Source organism: Carassius gibelio, chromosome A7 (genome assembly GCF_023724105.1).
Source record: "Carassius gibelio isolate Cgi1373 ecotype wild population from Czech Republic chromosome A7, carGib1.2-hapl.c, whole genome shotgun sequence".
Lineage (NCBI taxonomy): Eukaryota > Metazoa > Chordata > Actinopteri > Cypriniformes > Cyprinidae > Carassius > Carassius gibelio.
The window spans coordinates 38,424,948-38,430,361 of NC_068377.1; positions in this window are offsets into that span (position 1 = coordinate 38,424,948).

The following is a 5,414-nucleotide window of genomic DNA, read 5'->3' on the forward strand; positions in this document are numbered from 1 at the left end:
AGATTACCAAAAGAGAAACAGCATTAAGGGACCAGTGGATGGAGTTTATTTTTACAGAGCATCAACGGAGTTGTGCAAGTGTTTTTGTTTGTTCCCTGCATTTCGAAGATGCCTGTTCACAAGGCCCAGTTTGACGACGGATTTGCGTATTGTTTATTTCTTAAGGATGATGCAATCCCAAGGAAAAAGGTTCACGATCGTGTGTTGGAACCGCAGGCGGTGAGTAAAACTGCTTAAAATATCTCTGCCTCCATGTTAGTGCGTCCGCCTCCCATGCCGGAGACCCGGGTTCGAGCCCCGCTCTGAGCGAGTCGTTGCTGCTGCTGCTTTCGTTCAGTTTCAGCCTCGGGATCTGATTTTGGATCATAAATAAACGGCTGAATCTGACTGTTAGCCATGGTTTGTTTTGGATGATGGTTTTTCCCTCACGATAATGTCAGAGCCTTTAATATGTTTTTTAACGGCTCTGGGTAATGTCACAGCTTCCAAACGCTCTCAACTCAAAAGCCTACTCGCGCTCGTGATTCTTTAGCTCCGCCCACACATCACGCCTCCAGCCGGTCATGTTTTTCCGGGAAAAATCGGTACAGACTATCTTTCTCTTATGAATATAATAAAACTAAAGACTTTTTGGATTTATGAAGGATGCAGTACTACTCTATATGTACTCAAGATTAACAGGATATTGAGTGAAAACGAGCATTTCACCCCCCCTTTAAGTACTCCTAAAGTATTTCACAAAGCATTTTAGCGCTGAAACTACACAGTGTGACAGTGTGTCAATAATTACAGTGTGTCAATAATGCAAATGACAGTTAAAGGCAGTTCATCATTGAATTCAGTGATGTAATCTCTGTTCAGTTAAATAGTGTCTGTGCATTTATTTGCAATCAAGTCAACGATATCGCTGTAGATGAAGTGACCCCAACTAAGCAAGCCAGAGGCGACAGCGGCAAGGAACCAAAACTCCATCGGTGACAGAATGGAGAAAAAACCTTGGGGGAAACCAGGCTCAGTTGGGGGGCCAGTTCTCCTCTGACCAGACGAAACCAGTAGTTCAATTCCAGGCTGCAGCAAAGTCAGATTGTGCAGAAGAATCATCTGTTTCCTGTGGTCTTGTCCTGGTGCTCCTCTGAGACAAGGTCTTTACAGGGGATCTGTGTCTGGGGCTCTAGTTGTCCTGGTCTCCGCTGTCTTTCAGGGCAGTAGAGGTCCTTTCTAGGTGCTGATCCACCATCTGGTCTGGATACGTACTGGATCCGGGTGACTGCAGTGACCCTCTGATCTGGACACAGACTGGATCTGGTGGCCACGATGACCTCAGAATAAGAGAGAAACAGACTAATATTAGCGTAGATGCCATTCTTCTAATGATAGCAAGTACACAGGGTGTTATGGGAAGTGTTTCCGTTTCCGGTTTACCTAATTAATGCAGCCTAAAAATGCTTTAACAGATTTGGATATTAAAAGCATATTAGTATGTTATGTGTATGCCAGGTTAAAGAGATGGGTCTTTAATCTAGTTTTAAACTGCAAGAGTGTGTCTGCCTCCCGAACAATGTTAGGTAGGTTATTCCAGAGTTTAGGCGACAAATAGGAAAATGATTGTTTGTATTGTATACATAAAAAAAAGTTTTTATTAGTTATTTTCACACTTAGGTGTAAGTTTAGTGTAATAACTGATAATTTAATGTTTTATATCTACCAAGACAATCTACTTTTCATGCACTTTTTTGCCATTTACCATGCTGTAATAATATTACTCCATAATCATCGGGAAGAAGGAGGCGGGAACCGGCACACAATCAAAATGAAACTTTAATGACAAAAATAAACACAAAACAGCGCATCAGCCCCTCACGGACGACTGGTGTGCACAAAATAAAAAGCAAACATAAAATATTGCCCAGGCCTGGTCTTCTCTCGTCCTTCACGGTCGTCGCTTCAGTTTTATATCCTTCCATCTCCTACGTGGGACTCGAGACCGGTGGTGGGTCGCAGGTGTAGCTCATCTCCAATCACCACACCTGGCCTCACTCCCCGTTCCCACGTCTCTTGGCCCCGCCCCACTCGTCACACATGCCAAACAAATTATAACCCAATATAAATTGTGAAACATAAACTTTTCTTCCTCAAAAATGTACAATCTTTACAAGTTTTGGTCACCACATCATTCCCACAACTCATTTTTGTGTTATTTCATAACTTGATGACTTATCTATTACTAATAATGTAATGGAGAAATGTGGAAATATTATATATTTGCATAATTTATGTATTTATTTATTAAATTATAATTTATATTATGAATCATATATTAATCATATAAGAAAAATATTATGTCTTGTAATTATAATTAGGATTTTAAATCACAAAAAACACCCACACATTATGAGAAACTAATAGCACAATGCTGAAGTAACAACACTACACCAAGTAAAACCAAATGATGTGTTTTATTGTGTGACATTTTTATTTTTTTAATGTTGATTAAAAACATGCAGGTTTACCTTCTAGTAAAAACCCCAGTCAGCATAAATGACCTCAAATAATTTCCTGTATTAACTTCCTGCAGTGATAAACAAGTTTTGAGTGCAGAAGTGGTTCTTCATACAAACACTGGCATTCATCAAATACTGTATAAAGACTGAGTCTGCACAGTGTCCATTGGCATTTCTTCAGATTGATTCTGTGTTTCCTAGACTTTCACTTATGGTGTTCTGCGTCTCTTATCTTTCCTCTAATGGACGCATTGTTCTTTCACTCGGTGTACAACATTGGTGTCTCTTGAACGGATGGTTTGTGGTCATATTGAGTCGTGGAGATGTGGCGCGAGGACTCCTGTAATCACTTCAGTGAAATGTGTTTGTAATGCACCAGAGAGCCTGTCAGCGTCTGCTGTATGCTAATGACTTCACTAATGTACAGTAAGTGGCTCTGCGGACAGGATTTTCTCCTCTGGCCACCACTGGGGCTATGACACCCTGAACTGTGCTGCTGTCAGAAGAACACAGACGTCATTTACAGTGACATCGAAAAAATATATCCAAAATGCAAACAAATGTGTTTCCCCTTGACATTGTGGTTTATCAGTATTAAATGTTTCACAAATGGGTCACGTGCAGCAAAAAGAAGTAGAATATAACACTTATAACACATTCAGTTGTTATTCAAGTGTAGGCCTTATAAATTAAATACACAATAACAATATAAACAACAACAACAACAATAATATAAACATCACTTTTTTTAAAAAGGGGTGCAGGTCAGCAAATTCCACCCACCCCCTCCCTCGCCTGCCCACAAAATTTTATATTATATAAAATTTTAAATTTAATTCATACAAATTAAAAAAAAATATTCTTTGTATTTGAAAGTAAAAAGTGAAAGTCATGACATTTGCCAAGTATGGTAGCCCATACTCGGAATTGGTGCTCTGCATTTAACCCCTCCAAGTGCGTGCACACACACACACACACACACACACACACACACACACACACACACATACACACACAGAGCAGTGGGTAGCTATAGATCCAGCACCCAGGGAGCAACTGGGGGTTCAGTGCCTTGCTCAAGGGCACTTCAGCCATGGGTATTAACAGAGGAAGAGAGCGCTATTTATTCACTCCCTCTAACCTACAACTCCTGTCAGCACCGAGACTTGAACCGGCGACCCTTATGAAACAAAAATATATTGCAGTATATTGAAAAATATCATGTAATATATTAGGCATATATTCTTATATATATTTAGTTTTTCCATTATATTGCAATATATTGAAAGTGGCAATCATTTGTATATTTTGCAATATATTATATAATATATGTATCATCAATATATTATTAAATGTATTCAAATATATAAAATGTTAGAAAATAAAAAGGGAAAATAATATATTACAATATATCACAATATATTTTAAGAAATATATTGGTAAATATATTTTCCTTTCGTAAGGGGACCTTCTGGTAATTAATCCAATGCTCTAACCATTAGGCCACAGCTACCCCAGCAGAGGTTTGGCTCAGGGCAGCTGGATTTTTGGCCTGGCTCTGTGCAGAGTCCTATTCTACCTCTGCTGCACCAACATGTACGCTTCCATATTTCTGATCATGCTGATGAGTCTCCACAGGCTGGTGGTGATAGTGTGGCTAAAACACATGGGGACACTGACGAACCGCAGGATGCTCACACGGGTGCTGGCAGGACTCTGGGTTCTTGCTCTAGGACTCTCTGCGTCCGCTTTGGTTTTCAGGACCACCGAGGTCAGCAATGAGACTCTCAAGGTCAGCAATGAGACTCTGAGTATCGGTTGCTACTGCAAACACCATCAATATCAATATGTGAGTCTCAAAACATATTACATGCAAATCCAAGAAAAAAGCACACTGAAATAAATGAAGCTCTTCAAGACACAAATAATGCATACACAATCATTAGTTTACCCAAAAATTTTAATTTGAGAAAATCACCCCCAGGCCATCCAAGATATGGATGAGTTTGTTTCTTCATCAGATTTGGAGAAATGTAGAATTGCATCATTCATGAAAATAATCCACACCACTCTAGTCCAACAGATAATGCCTTGTGAAACCAAAAGCAAATTTTTTATAAAAAACAAAAGCCATCAAGAAATTTTGCTTCATGTAAATTATTATTATTATTATTTTAGAAGTAGGCTACATTATAGTACAATCATAATTTTGTCAATTTCTTCTAGTTAAAAAGCAGACTTTTATTTTGGACGGGTTGTATTGAAGAGCTTTGAGTGTCAATGTATTTGTTTTTGACAGTGGTTTTCTGAGATAAAATAATGAAATGATTATTAATTGTTCTCTCAGTGAGGCTCTCAGTGTTTGTGTTCATGTCCTCAGATAGTGAGACAGCAGGCTCTGTTAAACCTGCCACTTTCAGCCACGCTGGTGCATACTTGAGTATAGTACACGACACAACGCCACTCATTCACGGAGAGACATGCAAAACAAACAGATTAGCCTATATATTATATAGCAGTGCTTTTGTCATTATTTTACAGCTTTGTTTTTTATTTATTCATCAATCCATCAAATCGCACATTTTATGTGACATCTGCAGAGTGGCTAGCTACTGTAAATTAATTTGTCATGACTGGATTCTGTGCTTCACTCCACATCACAGAAATCATAATGCATTAACCTCAAATTATAAATGGGACATAGCTGTATATGCACCGGATGATGTTCTGAATAGGTAAACATGTTCGATGCGTTTCCTCGTTTTGCATCTGCTTTCCGACCACAGTTTTTGTAAACGGTGTCTACCTTCAAGGACAAATAAGCATTTGTCTTTTCTATATAAAAAGTATTCCCATACTAGTGCCGATTTTAACTCCTATTTTGATGTGGGATAGAAATAACGGCCTCTGTCT